This window comes from Mustelus asterias, chromosome 2 (assembly GCF_964213995.1).
Source record: "Mustelus asterias chromosome 2, sMusAst1.hap1.1, whole genome shotgun sequence".
Taxonomy (NCBI): Eukaryota; Metazoa; Chordata; class Chondrichthyes; order Carcharhiniformes; family Triakidae; genus Mustelus; species Mustelus asterias.
Window position 1 is genome coordinate 139,758,831 of NC_135802.1, and position 18,937 is coordinate 139,777,767.

At 39.1% G+C, this 18,937-nt stretch overlaps 1 protein-coding gene across 2 annotated transcripts in view; it reads left to right on the forward strand.

Moving 5' to 3' along the window:
• Positions 1-18,937, forward strand: part of LOC144511797 (oxysterol-binding protein-related protein 10-like) — a 198,164-nt gene that overhangs the window by 133,768 nt on the left and 45,459 nt on the right. The window lies entirely within an intron of this gene.

The window sequence follows — 18,937 nt, forward strand, 5'->3', positions numbered from 1 at the left end:
ATTTAACTGGTTAAATCAGAAGTGTATAATATGGAATGAACAATGTTTTGTTGGTATCTGTGTACAGCATTACATATTTAACCAGCTGTTGTGAAAAGTAGGTGCAGAACAGTGGATGTTGTGGGAGATTTTGTAATTTACATTTAATGATTTAATATTAACTATTATAGAATAGCTTTATAATCTGCCAATGTAGCTTTAAATATTTCTGTTCTTTTCACCTAGTATTTTGAATTGATAACATGTACTATTATGACTCTTCTACTTTTGGAAGAGTCGTGAGTCGCTTTTATGAATGGAAGTTGGTAGCAGTACTGTGGTGACTTGAATTGGTCCTAAGGCTTATTGTGATACTGTGTATCAGAATTTTCTCATACAATTCACTGGCAAATTGATACTAATTTCACTATTTTATTGGTACAGTAAATTTTTTATTATCTGGTATGTGTGGGGAACGGGTGGTTATAGTTAATCAAAAATGACCGTTACCCAAGAGTTCCACGTTTTCAACCAATCAGAAAGCTCCTGGGTGATCTCTTGGTAATGCAGGTGTTGAGGTCCCGCAAGAGGTGTGGGACCAGGCAAATCTAGTGAGTGGTGCTGAGAAAACATGGTGCTGCAGAATAATGGAGACTGAGATCAATGAGAGGGCGCAGGCTGTGGTTAACGACTACCAGTGAATTTGACCATTCTTAGCGGTTGTGTGAGAGTGGGACTGACAGGCAACAGGTGATGGCGTCATTCTCTGAGGGATGAACCAGCTCCTGTCAAAAAGCAGACTTGACAAATTCTGGGTGGTAGAGAGCTGGATGGCATAAAGATGAATATAATTATGTAATTTGCGATGAATACTAACATATCTCTGGCACAGTTGTCTAATTCTGTTTACTTCCAATTCATGCTACATCAAGCCTTGTAAGAGAACTGTACTGAGATCTATAGATGTTCCAAAAATGGCAGCACGTTGATTTTCTCATTTTAATCCTTTTTCTCTTTTAAATTGCAATTATAACTTTAGCAAAATCTTATAGTATCTGTTCCTGCAGTTTTACTGTATATTAAACTTTAAAAGGCTAGACTATAATATCTTTAATTTTGTTTTGCTTAGTTTGAAATGGTCAAAAATAAGTATCACATAAGTGAAGCATCTAGAATACACATGTTTTGACCTTTCTTTCCACATCTGCTTTTGAGTATGTTCAAATCAACTCCGCTTTGTTCTTCAAAAGCGATAAGGATAGGAAATGGGGAAAATGTTATTAAGATGACTGCACTTGTATTTGTAAATGTAGTGTAAATGTTTTGTAAATAAAAATTCAGTAAGCAAGACAAATACTTATGTGCTTGATATTTTTGTAATTTTATTCCCCCACCCTGTATTTGAAGTATGTTGTCAGCATTTTACTGCAAGCATTTCAGTATGATATCCACAATCTCATGGATCAGGTTGCAAAAGTTTGAAGCAATGTTAGGGAAATACTGAAAATCAGCAAAGATCTCTACTCTCAATATAAGGTTAACCAAGTCAAAATATTAAATCCTTCCTTGTGCATTCAATTTCCACATAGACATGGAATTTCTCCATCAAAAAGGGAAAAATAAGAAGGGGTACCAGCCATAATAACTTTGCTGCTTATGCTTCCAAGTTGGTCAGGTGCTTTTCCTTACCCTTGTTACATAAGTAGACTTTGATTGAGCTTTACAAGTCAAACAAGACCTTTGTGCATTTGTCTTATTGATGCAAATATCCAGGTTTAAGATCTGCAATAAATATCATGACCCCTTCTCAGTAACTAACACCAGTCATCTTGCACAATTTCTTGGAGCGTGATAGGTGCTCCAATTCCTCTGACCCAGATCAATAAGCAGCAAGCAAAGATTAGGACTGCTTTTGGAAATGTTGCATAAATACAGCACACAGAAGGCCAGAAGGAAGGTGTTGAGGGTCCTTAAGCACGGCATATCTGATCACAGAATTATCCAACCTCTGAATTTGAAACAACCCTTGTGCTGTCTGACTTGCAAGAGAGTGATTAAAGCATTGAAGGCTTAGCAGAAGTATTGCAAGCATGATTGTTAGCAAAGTAACCTACAAAGGTATGCATTCCAATCAATTCAAATTCAAACATATTGTTTGGTTGAGCTTCCTAGACACAGGGATTAGTCTTGTTCAGTAAATATGGTTACTGATGCAATACCTATAAACCCAGAAATAAGTTTTTGAAAGTGAATCTTATAACATGTATTGAAAAGTATGTTGGAAACCATTTCCTTTTTATGAAAGGTCTTTCAAATCAGTGGACAGAATTTATACAAATAATCAAAGTAATGATTTACCAATACCAACACCAGTACTGTGGTAGACATCACTAGTTTCTCAACAGCACCAGTTATGACTGCAGAAACTTTCAAACTATACGATTAACCAAAACAGGTTGACTCTACTCGGACATCTAGGAAGAGACCCAGCACCGCACGTTATTTCCCTTTTGGAAATAATCTAACTCAAATGATGATGAATCTTAGCTCCTTAAGTGCGATCTCAGAATCCTCTCCCACCCAGAAGACTGACTAGTACAGTGGATTAATGCCCTGTCCTTGTGCCTCTGGTGCCTTGGTATGATTGTCTCTGGTGTCAGTTAAGTTCCTAGGTGAAATTAGTAAAGGTTATAATTGGTAGATGTGGATACATAACACAAATCTGCTCATAATTTGACATAGAATGACACTATATTGGTGATGATATTGAGAGAGTCCATTGTGACAGTTACTTATAGAAGTGGAAAAGTTCTCAGTTGTGTAGCAATGGGCACACTCAAGGTTGAGATTCAAAGAACTTCCATCCACCAATCTGAAAATCTGACAGTGTATGGTAAAAAGTCTTTCATTGCTTGCTGGTGACCAAGATTGCAAAGGTTTTCACTTTTGTATTGGGATTATAAACCCCACAGAATGGACTTGATGCTTAATATTAAAGACAGTATACTATAAAAGGAAAGGTTTCTTGTCTGACTTTTAGGTTAGCACTCAAAATATTCGGGAAACATGAAACATTCATCTGTAATGATGGTTTTAACAGATTGCTGCACATATATCAGGATTTCTTGTTAATATAAAATAATAATTTTCATGTCCCAAAGTACTTTATAGTCAATGAAATACCTTTGAAGCATGCTTATTGTTGTCATATTGGAAACCAATTTTCACACAGCAAGTTCCCACAACTAGCAATGTGATAATGGCCAGATACCTTATTTAGTTAAGTTGAGTATGCTCCAAGGCAGTTGTTCAGTTGGCTTTAAATTTTCAAAGGATATTGATTTTGTTCTTGGTTTACAAGGAAAGGCAATTAGAATAGTGCAGGGCCAAGTGTTCATAAGGAGTCTATTCTGATGCAACTTTAGGCACAGTCTCATTATAACTAGACAGTTGAACTGTAGAACTCAAAAGCGCTCACATTCTTGCAGAAAGTAGGAATCAAACTCACTATTAAAGAGTGACCTTAGACTGATGGTGGCAGCTATTTTGTGACATTTGACACTGGGCTTTTCATGAGAGCATTCCTGTTGAAATGTCTTTGTGTTTCTTGAAAACCACCAGTGCAGGATGAATCAAATTATGGTAGATTAATTGAAATGGTGGTAGCAAAAGGCAAAAATAGTTATTTGTCACCCTGATGACTAATGCACATGTGAAGGGATAACATTAAAATAGGAGCCTAACCATACTCCTAACGCAGAAAAGGATTTAAACCATCTCAGGGCTTAGTGTAACTCTTCAAATAACAGCTCTGCAAATTAACGATGGATACGTTTGAACAGAACTTTCTGCTGTAGTAAGGTACATAAATGATATGGAAGTCACTGTCTTAATGCTTTGGAGATATGGCAATGCTTTCAGGAAAATCGCATGACAGATCGCCTTGCAGGCATGTAAAAGTTCAGCTACCAAAAAATAATTCAGATGATCTTCGACAAGAGGTGAGACAGAAAATATTTCTTGGCAACCTTTTATTACAAAAGATTACCAAGATTTTGTTACAGGGGCTTACAGTGCCCTGTCTGGCTCTTGCAAAAGGAATTTCCTTTATGCTTTTTCTGTTTCCTTTTATACCCAGGATCAAAATATTTGGAGAAAACCACAGGCATCTTAATGACTCCGTACTTACCATGGAAAACTTGGTTCCTGGACATCTTAGCAGGAGCATCATTGAACCCTCATGATTTAAGGCTAAGGATCGAAATACATATATGCCTTAGTGTCCCTCAAAGCTTCTAGTAGATGGACTGACTCTTGAGAAGGATCAGACTAATCAAATGAGGTTTCTTTTCTTCCAGTGGAAGAGACACTTCAAGAGTTTCTATTTACGAAAAGCTTGGCAGATAAGAATAAAGTAATAATCAAAACAATAAAGGAAAGTGAACTAAAATAGTTCATCATTTGTTATGTGTGTATATATAAATACATATATGTGAAAGAAATACATCATGAATTTGCCATTTTTAACAATAATGCCACAAAATCAATGTAAACACTGAACTTGTTGGATGAAAGTCTTCCAGTGCTCCAAACGGGGATCTGAATCAGTTATCAATGACTTCCAGTTTAGAATTTATAGCAAGAATAGAAAGTGTGTATCTGTCGGTGACAAATTCAGACTCAACTTAAAATAGGGAAACTCGTAAAATATTTCACACTAGCTTTTCACTAACCATGGACAGAAGAAAGTATACTCCACTATTTGATCAATTGGGATGTAACAATACAGCTTCCGTTACCCTATGAAGGACTGTTTGCTACCTCATTGAGAGACTGTGTTGCTTTTAGTCTCTTGTCTGTCCCTGGAGAAAAGTTAACATCCATATTCACATAGAGCTCTTGGTAAGAGCAATGTACATAGATAGAGCAATGTATGTAGATAGAAGAAGGTGTCAGTTCTTATTGCAACCTCCTTTTGGCCTAAAAAGGATTTGACTGGACATTGTGGAAGGTGTTTTTTTGCATTGTGATTTATATCTAACCTTTCAATACACCAAGCATTTCAATGTAGCTGTGTTCCAGACTGGTTCTGACATGAAGTTGATTGAAATCTCACTTCCAGTTATTGCATGACTTGGTATAAAATATGTGCTTGTAGAAGTTGGACAACTAAGGCAGAACGTAAGATTGCCTAGCTGTGGTCTTTCTTTCTTCCATGCATTTTACCCTCCATATACAATATTCCTTACCTTGCATCCATATGATCCTATTTCTGACTTTGGAGTAACTATGAACTTTGATAATTTTTAAGTGTATGCTACATTCTTTTATTATTTCTATTGGTCTTCCTGCCACTTTTAGTCAAAAGAACTAGAGTGGCTCCGAGCCGTACGTTATATATAGTGGATGTGAGATAGAACATCTGAACATGAGGGCTGCAGGTGGCACAGTGTTTTTAAAGAGCTGATGTCCCTAGATGTTTTTTTTTCCCCTGTTGTATGACTGCATTTGTATGTGGAGGTTGAAATGCTTCCAAAGAATGAGGGAAACCATACCTGTGGCAGGTAACCTACTCTTACCTGTTGGATTAAATAAGTGATTTTGGTAATTAACATGGCATACTTCTGCAAAGTGTCAACTCACTTATTGCCATTTGTTGGCCAATCAAAATCACATATTGACTTTATTAGTTCTGTCTAAATTTTACATCCCATAGGATGAAGAATATTGAGTAACCCTGAAATTATCCTTAAAAATTTAATCCTAACTCGTAAGTGGTTATTGATGGATAAGCGCTTTTAAACCTGCAGATGTCAATTTGCAGTGAACAACAGACGTAACTTAAAAACTATACATTTCGGAATATCACATCCTGTACAATATCACTGTGAAAGCACTTTGTACTTTAATATTGATGTACTACATTGGAACCCAATAAATTTGCCAATGAACAGGTGATGGGTGTAACTGATTCACTGGATCATTAAATACATTCTAACATGAGGTATTGCACTTGCATGTTTGGGAATCTTCTTGTGTGACTATTTTGTAAATCATCAATCATTTGATGCACTTTCTTTGTGTCAGTTTCTCTCCATGCCTTCCTGTTTGGATATAGTTTCACAAGCATCGGACCACTTTCTGATGTCTTATCTAAATGTCCATGTTTTTAATGCATGACCCCAATGAATGTTGACATTTTGTCCAACTTTGGTGGTATTACTGCTGCTCCTGTAATCACTTGACTTCCACATTTTCCAACAATAATCACTGGATAAAAATCAGGAATTGGAAACCAACTGATTTCTGCCCACCATGAACAACTCAAGACTCTGAAGTCATTTATGGCTACATGTCTGAGAACAACTAATTTAACACAAACCCATGAAGGAAACACACTTTAAAAAATACAATCTTACAGAAATATAGAATTTATTATTTTGTCATTGTACATCAGTGATTTTCTCAGCTATAGTTTATTCTAGGTAAAAATAATATTGGGCTGTGTTAACCGACTTTAAGAAATAATTTTAGTTTTGAATTTCTCAGCAAAAATGAACATTCATAAATTATACAATATATAAAATATCAAAACACATTTAAAGGGAAAGTTAGGGGAAACAAAATTAATGCTTATCATGATGGATATAGGAAATGATAGGGGAAATGATTGGAAACAAATGTTTTCTATCAGTTGGCGCAACTGTATGACCTATCATTATAGCATTATTAATGTTTGGCTGCTTTCCAAAACCCATCATCACAGAAGGTGCTGCAAGTTCACTGTTTGATTGACAGTTCAAATATATTATTACAGGATTAGATGTCTTAGATATGGGGTTGTGAATGCAAATATTTCTTTTTATAAGGGATTAGATACTTGAGGGGATTTAAATCTATTGAATGGAATTTCATGAATTCAGGATGGGTGGTGAGGGTCCATGAATTAACACTGTTGGCATAGAGGTTATAAGGCGCCATTAGGGTATCATGAATTGGCATGTATGGGCATGGGGACTGGGTGGGGATGAATGCATGTGAGGAGTGAAGGTTAGATGGCCTAAAGTTTAAGAAAACAACTAGGACAATGTGGCGGGCCTTTTAAACAACCTACCTTGGCACTTGCCAACTCCTGTGGCCATTTCCGATCTGAAATGGGGGTTTGCCTCCATTCTGCACCTGCCCTCCTGGAATTGTTGGGGACCAGATCAGAAACTCCAAGGTATATTATGCAGTTAGCCAGGACTCCACCCTTATCTGATTTTGGCATTAGTGCGAGCATAAGATAGTTTTGTCCCAGGTGTGATTCTATAGATCCACTAGCTAGTTTTATTAAAACAAGCTTAATTTAAGAACAAGAGTTAGACTATAATAAAAAATAATTAGCTTAACCGTTACCAATTAAAATACTTAAACACAACAAAGTATAATTCTTAACAGCTATCTATCTCTTTAGTTCTAATTTAAGCAATATCCCCATAGACATAAATCATACTTCAGAGCCAATCAGCACCAAAAACAGATGAGCTCTCGTGAGTGCTAGATTTCCAGTCTTTTAAGCCCTCTGCTCAGTTGCAGAAAGATATGTGCCCTCTGACTCCCATACAGCAACTTCGAGAGAAAGATCTACCTTCAAGTAGTAGCACGTCAGGGAGAGAGATCTATTTTTTGACAGAGCCCAGTCTCCAAATCCAGAGAGGGAAAGAGACAGACAGACAGAGCTATTCCTTCACTCTACAGATCCCAAATAGCAACTGAGCTGGGTTTCTCTCTGTGAGCCTAGCCCCACCCAGTCACATGACCTTACTTATCAATCAACCTCATCAAGCCCCACTCTGAAAAACCTCAGGAGAAAACACGAAAATAACAGCCCTGCATTAATCCATATTAAAATAAACACTCCAGCAAATAAAATCAATTATGCTGCTGCAGTAACAACATGGGCTGCCGGGTACAGACACGACAGCACCGATCATGGAACTAACTGCTTTAAAAAAAGCCTGTACAAGAAACATGGCACAAATACATTGTCACAGAATGAACATCCTATCATTTGGGAACTAATTCCTAAGGTGGATGCACCAAGCCAGGAAATATCCTGAACCATGCGACGCAACTCTAGAGTGAAAATCTAGGCCTATGTCAACGCAAAGAAATTTTGCAAAATTGATTTTTGCTTGGGCCTTATAATTAAGGGCGGCACGGTGGTTAGCACAGCTGCCTCACAGCTCCATGGACCTGGGTTTGATTCCTGGCTTGGGTCGCTGTCTGTGTGGAGTTTGCACATTCTCCCTATGTCTGCGTGGGTTTCCTCCGGATGCTCCGGTTTCCTCCCACAGTCCAAAGATGTGCGGGTTAGGTTGATTCACCTTCTAAATTGCCCCTTAGTGTCCTGGGATGCGTACGTTAGAGGGATTAGCAGGGCAAATATGTGGGTTTACGAGGATAGGTCCTGGGTGGGATTGTTGTCGGTGCAGACTCGATGGGCCGAATGCTCTCCTTCTGCACTGCAGGGATTCCATGAAATAATACCACTTGCTACATTTAAGAATATTGTTTTTGGTTTTGCTCAGCACATCAAAATACTGTTTCCTTTTGCAACAGATAATCAAATGGGGTTTGGAAGAACCAATTGAGTCAATGCAATAAGAGAAAGAAACATCGAGCAAAGTTTTGTCTTGCCTCAGTTGAGAAGTAAAAATAGTTGTCCTAGGAAATTTAATGACTAGTCAGACCAAAATTGAAGTATGACTTTTTTTAAGGATTTTTTTTTGTCAAGGAGTAATTGATCATTAAATAAATAACATGTTTTTCGGTTAAGGCATGCACACATTTAAAATATAGACAGAGCAATGTTTTTTATTAAAAAAAGCAGTAAAGTGCTATACATTCTACCTAAGTTTTACTCTATCTGTTTGTGTCCCCTTAATCTCTTGTATTTTTCCATCTCTGATGTGCCTGCTTCAAGACCAATTTCTGATCTCCTTGGTAATATGGCATCCAAACATGTTTTTTACATTTAGGTCAATGTTATCCACTACATTAGTCATTAACCACAGGTGGCTAATTGGGAACCCAGATAATAGTTAATTGTATTTCTGATTAGTAAATTAAAAGTGGACACTGTTAGGCATGGCATTTTAGTGCTCGTGTGCATTGCATTTGTGTATGTACTTTAACATTTAATATATTTACTGGTAAAATGATGAGCTGAAAAACTGTGGTGTTTTTGATCAATGTGAATGCATTACTTGATTACTGAATAGCAGTAGATGTTTGGTATGTGAATATACACGTGATATTCTGTAAATGTATAAAACCTTTCTACTAAAATGGGTGCATGTGTTTAAAATGCTATCGCCCTAACAACATCTGTGGTTAGTCAGCAATTTGTATTGGACAACCCTGCTTTACACACAAATGTTGCCTTCATCTTTGAGTGGTACAGTATGTACATGTTGGACATTCATTATGTGAGTTTTATTAGGTAGAGCAATAGGAAACAAGACCTCATTGCTGGGGTTCCAATCTCAAGTTGACCAGGATCAGAGTCAATGCATGGGAAGTCCTCATGGCAGACCGGCATGCCTGGAGTTGCAGTCAGGAAGAGCGTGGAAAAAACAGAAGCTAGGTATCAGAATAGAGAGCCTGCTGAAAAGGGAAAATCATCAATCAACCTTGGGTCAATGCTATTAATCTGTGTTAGCTGCACAAGAGACAGCCACTTGCAAATTGGCCTCTATAGCCATAATAGATGATGCTCAATCCAGAAGCGACATCCACCCTGGGCATAGTCCATCGACTCCCAAGATGGACAGATGCCATCACTTCAATCTTAAGAATGAGGTTTAGTTAATTTATATAATCATCAGAACCCTCTGATTAGATTACAGCATGAAATAAACCACTCATATTGTTAGAAGTGATACGCTCTTTCTCTTCGTTATTCCCACACCCTTGGTCCTGTGCTTCGAAGCTTGACAATGATGGTCAATTTGTTTTGTGTTGGATTAGAAGTACAGTTTTACCATCTACAGGACAGCACGGAGGCATGGTGTTTAGCACTGCTGCCTCACAGTTCCAGGAACCAGGGTTCAATTCCGACCTTGGGTGACTTTGTGGAGTTTGCATGTACTCTTGGTGTCTGCGTGGGTTTCTTCTGGGTGTTCTGGTCTAAAGATGTGTAGGTTAGGTGGATTAGCTATGATAAATGCACGGGGCTGCAGGGATAGGGCAGAGAGGAAGGTTTGGATGGGATTATCTTTCGAAGCCATCAATGGGCCTGATGGCTTCTTTCTGCACTGCAGGGCTCTATGATTTCTGTCAGGCTTCATCCCTCCCAGGGCATCCACAAGACTGTGGGGCTATTTGCCTATAGCTGCAAGTTTGGTTCAAGAGCGCCAGGGTGTGTTCATATGCTAGTGAGCCTGCACATTGCATGTCTCCTCTGTGTTCCTCTGCCGCTTTAGCCAGGGGGCATGAGGACCTCAGTTTCCATGTATTGCAATGATGCACAACAGAGGACTACTATGTACTACCTATGGAGGGGCTATGTATTAACAGAGAGAAACTTACACATTTGGTTCTCCTTTTCACATTGCTGCTAGTCAATGGTAGACTAAACTTGAGAAGCACAGCACGCAAGAAGCACACTAACTTTCTTCGCAATGCGCTGGATGCATCACTCCGACCTATTGGAGTGGAGCCCAAAGGCAGACTGATGCTTAATTCGGTCATCCTTCTAGCAACTGTTGAAATCGAGTTGATGCCAATTGTAGTGCTGTGCATTCCTTTGGACCCAACCAGGCGTTCAAGAGGAGAATGCTGACGTTTGGACTGCTGAGAGTTTCCACAGATTTTGACAAGGCTTGCACTCTGGAGAAAACATTTCAGTTTTGCTGAACACAGAGTTGACCTCCAAGGCGCATGAGACAGGTGGCTGCCACAGAGAGATAGAGATGATGAAAATGCTGTTTTCAATCCTCATACTTGTTGTACTGCCTTTCCTAACATCTGTTTTCATTGTAGGTTTCTATGCCCGTATTTACAATGAAAACTTCCCATTTAAATTTATTGCACTATACTTGCACCCTTCCTCCAATGGTTATGCTGCAACTCCAGCACCAGTGGAACAGTACAATTACAGATGAACAAGTTTATTGAGCAGTTTCTATTATGGACATCGGCATTTATAAAGGAAATACATGGGAAGAAAGTATGAATGTGAATGGGAACAGAATTATGTCTGCACGCTTTAGCTTGCTTCTATCACAATCACCTGAACACAGCACTTAGTATGGATTCCCCCGATGCAACATCATAAGTGATCAAATGGAACTTATAGTTGTGAGATCTTTGGAGTCAATTTCCATTTTGCTGAGCCAGCATAAAGCTTCACGCAATGGTGAAATTTGGGTCAATGCAAGATAATTGTTTATTATGGGTAGAAATTTGTCATGGATACTTGCCCAAATTTCCATAGGATAAAAAATGAGCAACTACCTCCTGTGTTTTTAGTCCTTTAAAACATTGTAGCAAAGTTACTGTAAAGAACACTGACTTTTAGCATACATAAATGTTATATAAAGAAGAAGGTTTCTTGCTATCAGCTCCATTTAGAAATATATCTGGGAATTGGGGAAGGGGGTTTGGCCTGGGGGGCGGGGGGGGGGGAATGCAGGTATTAGAGCGACGATTGACCAGGGAAGCCAGCGATCAACTGGGGAGGGGTATTGGAGTAGAGATCGGCTAGGGAGGCCAGCGATTGGGGAGCACAATATCCGGGGGTGATATCCAGGGGGGGTGGGGGGACTGACAGATTTTCAGTGTTCTATGTGCACTTTAACAGAACAACAAGAGATCAGCGCATGCGCAGTGGCACCCTCTGGTTGTGAGCAGCTGGCTTTCTGGCAATAATAGACTCCGTCCACTCCCCCTACTGGCATGAATCACACTTTGCCTCTTTTTTTGCACTAAGTGGCATAAGATGGTGTCTGAAAGCTCGCCGAAAAGATGGACGTGATTCTCTCCTGTTTTCACACTCATTCAACACTTTTATAATTTTTTTTGGTAAGTTCACTCCCAAATCTTTCAGCCCTGACCCCATTAATTATGCAACTGAGTGCTTTGCACCATATTCAATAATGGGACAAGGCTGATGCCACATAGTCCACCATCATATCCAGCTGCCATATTGAAAAGGGGCCCAATATCACTGACCCAAGAAGCAAGAAGTTGGACCTCCTGAAAATTAAGATGGATCTCCAGGAGCATTCTGGAAGATGACACCCCCCCCCCCGTCCCTCCAAGCGAAGGATACTGAATCTGGAAGGTCCACTGCTGTGGTTTTCCGGCACCCAGGTGTGCCGTTGTCCTCCATCCTGAACTCCGGAAGTAGCCCCAGGCATTGCTCAGGTGAGTCCCGACGTCTGCACACTATGTTCAAGCTGTGTTTCACATGTTTTGCTGTTGGCGCCATGGAGAATCGGGCATGAATAGTCTGGCCTTTTTTCTGTATCGCATTAGTGGGATGCAAATGAGTTTCACACCGGCCTCATTGTGTTAACTATCCATCTAGTATTGCTGTGGGTAGTCATAAACATCGTGACATGTTTAATTTAACTCCTCAATAGGACATTTATACTGAGGGCACAGTGGTTAGTGCTGCTGCCTCACAGCGCCAGGGACTTGGGTTTGATTCCCAGCTTGGGCCACTGTCTGTGGAGCCTGCACGTTCTCTCCATGTCTGTGTGGGTTTCCCCTCTGAATCTGAAAGAGAAGCTGGTTAAGCGCATTGGCTGTGCTAAATTTTCCCTCCGTGTACTCGAACAGTGTGGCGACTAGGGGATTTTTACAGTAACTCCATTGCAGTGTTAACGTAAGCTTACTTGTGACACTAATAAATAAACTTAAACATTTCTTCTGTATTAGTAATTTCCAGTAATTTTCTGTTTGTGATTTCCAGTGATTCTGGATGAGCAATATCCAATGATTTTGTATTAATGATTTTTAATGAATTTGCATTAGTGATTTCTAGTGATTCCAAACTGGTAATTTCTTCATAATCTTACATGTTTCAGTAAAACCACCTTTCATTCATCTAAACTACAGTGAGTATAGGCCTAACGTACTCAACTTTTCCTCATATGACAAATCCCTCATCGCAGGAAGCAGCCTAGTGAACCTTCTCTGAACAACTTCCAATGCAAATATTTTCCTCCTTAAGTAAGGTGACCAAAACTATATGAAGTACTCAAGGCCTGGTCTCACCAGTTCCTGTACAGTTGTAGCAAGGTTTATCTAATTTTATACTCCATTTCTCTTGCAATAAAAGCCCACATTCCATTTGCCTCAATTACTTGTTGACATTTTGATTCATGTACAAGGTCACCCAGGTTTCTCTGTACCACAGTGTTCTGGAATCTCTCTGCATTTAAATAATGTTCTGTTTTTCTATTCTTTCTGCCAAATTGGGCAGCCTTACATTTTCCCACATTATACTCCATCTGTCAAATTTTTGCCCACTCGCTTAACCTATCTGTATCTTTTAACACACTAACTATCCTCTGCGCAACTTGCTTTCTTACCTATCTTTGTATTGTTGGCAAATTAGCCAACAATATAGTCAGTCCCTTAATCCAAGTCATTAATATAGATTGTAAATAGTTGAGGGCCCGGCACTGATTCCTGAGACACTTCACTAGTTATTGCTTGAAAATGCCCCATGTAGACTGACTCTGGCCAGTCCTCTATCCATACCTATCACCTGCATCACTATATATTGTTAGCTTATGTGGTAACCTTTTATTCAGTGCCTTATCAAATGCCTTTTATAAATCCCACACCTTCTGCTTCCCATTTCTCCACCCTGCTTCCCATTTCTCCACCCTGCTTATTACATTCTCAAAGAACCTTTTAATAAATTTGCCAAACATTATTTCTCTTTCACAAAACCATGCTGACTCTGCCTGTTCGTATTATGATTTTCCATATGTCCTGTTGCTACCCCTTTAATAGTGGATTCTAGCATTTTAGGAGTGACAGACTTCAGGCTAACTGCCCTATATTTCCTGCTGTCTGTCTCCCTCCTTTCTTGAACAGAGGTATTATGTTTGTGTTTCCAATCCACTGGGACCTTTCCCGAATCTAGGGAATTTTGGAAGATTACAACCAAATTCACCAATTATCCAATTAACTGCAGATGCTTCTGATTGATTTCTGTCAGAGCAGTCAGATGTTGGCTTAGCTAAGCTTCCTTAGTAGAATTTATTAGGATATTTTGAGAGCCCACATGATCTGCAATTGAGTCTGAGTTTGAGTGTTAACCAACCTTAGTGTCCCGATCTATACTTCAAACTCCATTTGCATCCAAGATGATGTGGTGGCAAAATGAGACTCCATTGGTGCCACCGGTGAAGGTAGTGCAAAAATCTTGAAATTGAATAACAAACGCTGGAATGCTTGTAATGTGGCCTGTGCAGATGGATTGATGGGCCATCTAGCTTGGGATCAGCAAAGTTAGATATATTACTCTGTCTCTATATCATAGTTATGTCAGAATCTAAATAACTGAAGCCCCAACACTGATCCTTGCAGCACCCTACTAATAAATTCCTGCCAATCTGAAAAAGCTCCATTTATTCCCATTCTGTTTTCTATCCATTAATTAATCCTTTATCCATGCCAATATATTGCCTCCAATTCTATGAGCCCTTATTTTGCCTATTAATTTTTTTGCGGCACCTTATCAAATGCCTTTTGGAAATCCAGTTCTACTACATTATCGATTCTCCTTTATCTTCCCTGTCAGTTACATCCTCAAAAAACTCCAATAAATTTGTCGAACAGGATTTCCCTTTAGTAAACCATGCTGACTTGTTCTAATCATACTATGCTTTTTTAAGTGCATTAATGTTAAAACTTTCTTGATAATAGATTCAGCATTAGCTGATGTTATGCTATCTGGCCTATAGTTCATTGTTTTCTCTCCTTCCTTGCTCGAAAAGCAGTGTAAACATTTGCCAACTTCCAATCTAATGGGGCCATTTCTGAATCTAAAGAATTCTCGGAAATCAAAACTAGCACATCCACTATCTCTGCCGCTATCTCTTTTAGAACCCCAAGGTGTAGGCCATCAGGTCCTGGGGATTTGACAGATTTTAGCCTCTTTAAGTTTCTCCAGTACTTCATGCTGATATTAATTTCCCTAATTTCCTCACTGCTGTTAGCTGCTGGATTATCATCTATTTCGGGTGTGGAACTTGTCTTCCACTATGAAGGCAGAGACAAAATATTGGTTCAATACTTACTTACTTTAGCTACTCTCTCCCTTTTTATATAGTTAGAAAAGCTCTAACAATATGTTTTTATATTTCCGACTAGTTTACTTTCATTCTGTTTTTTGCCTTTGTAATCAACTTTTGTGGCCATTTGCTGATTTCCAAAACACTCCCAAACCTCAAACTGTCTTTTGCAACATCGTGAGCCTTGTCCTTTAATCCAGCACGATCCTTAACTTCCTGAGTGAGCCACGGATGTGTCCTTCTTACTGAGTTTTTGTTCTTCAATGCAATGAATTTTTGTTGAACGTTTTGAGTTGTTTCTTTAAGTGTTTCCTACCGTTCTTTTACCTCCATACTGTCTAGTCTATTTATCCAATTAACCGTAGCTAGTTCTCTCCTCATACCTGCGTAAAGGGCCAGCCATCCATGTTTCAGTGATTTGGCTTGCTTGTGCTCTGTTGTCTGCCATTTCTGAACTCATCATTCAGATATTTAACAGATCTTTGACTCATGGTCAACCTCCTGTAATCTTCCCTTTTAAGTCAGCAGTGCCCTATTGCTATCAATCACTCATTTCAACAGATCTATTGAGATCAAGCCAGAACACATTTGGATATTGTTGCACCATCCCAGCTTGCCAAAATTGCACATTTCAGCCTTCATTGGCAGCAATGCTTGCTGTCTACCACTTATGCACCTCGACTGTTTTGTGAAACCGCTAACCACCAGCTAAACATAGCCAAGTTCTTCAATTAGCATCACCTGTTTCTCCAATTCTCCAAGAAATTTCCAGAATAATTGTATCATTGTCCTTCCGAAGGCTGGCCCTACTTTCCTTCCGGCTATCCATCATTTATTAAATCTTGCGTGGTCTGTATCGGAACTCCATTGATTGCTTTTTTTCCCACAGCAAGTGGTGGTGGCAGAGGAGGACTGGGAAATTACTGGTTGTCATCTAGGATATTAGACAGTCATGTGTCCAATGCTAGTCATTAGTAAGGAAGATTAAATAGTTGGCTGTGCTGATCACTGAAAAGCATCAACCAGGATATTTTGACCAGATGTCATTACTGACCAACAGATTCCCTAATGACCCAGAGCCTGACAACAGCTGACTATTCATTGCTGTAGGGTAGGATTAGTGGCACTTGTATTTTGTAAACCTGAGATTTGGAGAATCTGAATAGGAGATAACACCCACTTTATATCCTTTCCATTTTGTTCTCTTGTTGAAGTCAAGTGCAAAATTGGACTGAGTGTAAATCGGAGATCCAGAAAAAATAGGCTCCCTTCTGGAAGCGAATAGGTTAAAATCGGGGCTATGATTACAGGTTATTCAAGGCAGCAGAAATTGGTCCGAATTACAGTTTGTTAAATGAAAAGCCCTGTTTAAGTGCAAGTTGTAGGACACAGTCACAGTTCTTTTATGTCTAGGCTATTACTCTCTTGATGGCTAAATTCTGGAAGATACATAGTCTTCGTAATCCCATTGAATTTTCAGATACTGGCAGTGATTGACTCGCATAATGATGATTGAATTGCTCTAAGTTATCTACCAAGCTGCAAAGGAACTGGATAGGAAAAATTCTGTAGCATCTTTGAGCAATTATAGCGGTGAAGCAGACATTTTCTTCCAAAATTTAATACTGGAGAACACAATTGGCCATGAAGCAGATTCTTACATTTTAGGATTCAGGTAGAAGGGAAAGATACTGACCAATGTTTATACTCCCAGCAGTAACCTGTGTTCTTTCTTAGCTTAGATCGCTTTGAACTAAAATCAGCTGATATTTGTTCCATTATAGTTGGAGATAAATAAATTGAACAAATATTCAGTAATGCATTCTGCAAATTTCAGGGTCTTTAGGTCCTGTTTTCAGGCCTTGAAGCAGCTCCTTAAGAGCAGATAGACATATTTAATGGATGGCCCCTGAGAGAAGACATTACTCCTGTTTCTTTACAAGCAGTTTGACATTCACAAATAAGGACTGCTGCTTTCCTCCCAAGACAAGCCTGTAGCACTCCACTATGAGTTTGTCCTTCTCTTCACCCATCACCAAAAGTGTTCTGTAGTGCTGCTCCTCTCCACCCCATTCCTGTTGCACAATACACATTTTATAAAAGGCTTCCAGCAAACTTCTCTTCCTTCCTAATACCAACTTGTAGATTTAGAAGATGTTACAGTGCCAAAACAGGCTATTTGGTCTATCACGTCTGTGCTGACGTCTTTCTCCATAAGAATCATCTAATTTAATCCCACACCCTTTGTCCCTCCCTATACTTTTTAACATTCGTTCTCAAAAAATGATCCAATTCCATTTTTAGAAGACTTTATGAACTCTGCTTCAACAACAGTTTGTAATTGAGGGTTTCACATGCTTAATAATCTTTTTTAAAATGCCTCAATAAAACACCCGTTGTAATATCAATTGTGAAACCCAAAAGTGACAGTTTGGGAAAATGGACAATTACAAAATCTACTTGTTATTAACCTGTGTTTTATAAATTTAACAAAATTAATAGTCAAAATCAGAACTTCAGGTCCCGCCTTTTCCCACCAGTAAATCTCCTTTAGCTTTTTTACCTTTTTCTCTGTAGAATAAAGGGTTAATTCTAACACTATTCTAAAAATAGCTACTGAGCATGTGTGTAAGGAACTAAGTCATAATGATGTCTCTCAGAGATGAGTGAGAAGACCCTCAGAGGGGAGCAGGACATTTCTAGTCCTGATGTTCTGTATCTTGCCCATGTAGTTAATTTTGTTAATAAAAGTACTTTTAAGGAAAGATCTTCACCTCCAGCCATATCTCTAAGTGCCAAACGAGCGTGAAAATGGGAGAAATTCACACTGTTTTGTTGAGCAACTTAAAAATCGAATCTTACCTAATTTAGTTTTTTTTAAAAAAGGCTAAACTTGAAATCCGCCAGCAGGGGGAGTGGGCAATGTCTAAATTGCCTGAAAGCCAGCTGATAGCTGCAAATGGTGCCATTGCGCATGTGCAGGTTTCTGTGCTCTAAAAGCTTCTCCTAGCTATAGATAGCTTCCATGGTTCACCCTGCCCATCGGCTGATGGGGCGCAATGGTATGATCGCTGCCCGATATCTTCCGGGACAACACAACAATGATAGATCCCCTTAAGCAGAACCTAATGTTAGCTTTTCAGTAAATCACTCAAACTAACAAAGCTATTGCTAGCCATTTCAAAGAACTCATTCCAACTCCGGTTGCACACAGTCTTCCACAGTAATATAGTGGGCCACATCTTTCTTTTAAAAAGTCAAAAAGTCCATAGATACTTGTATTGAAACCAATTAGAATAATACCTGAAAGGGGGAAAAGAAACAAAAATATTTTGTGGAGAAAGCCATGGATCAATAAATTATAAGTGACAATGTGGTGGAAGGATCCAAGAACCAGAGGATCATGTTTAAGGTTACTGACAAAAGGCGCAATGGCAACATAAGGGAAAACATTTTTATGCAGCGAGTGGTTAGACTCTAAAATTCACTGTCAAAGTCTGTGGTGGAAGCGGATTCAATTGAGGCACTCGAAGTTGGATTAATACTTGAAAAGAAAGAACATGCAGCGTCACAGGGAAAAGAGAGCAGAGTGGGACTAAGTGAATTGCACCATCAGAGAGCCAGTGCAGAAACAATGCACAGGATTACCTTCTGTG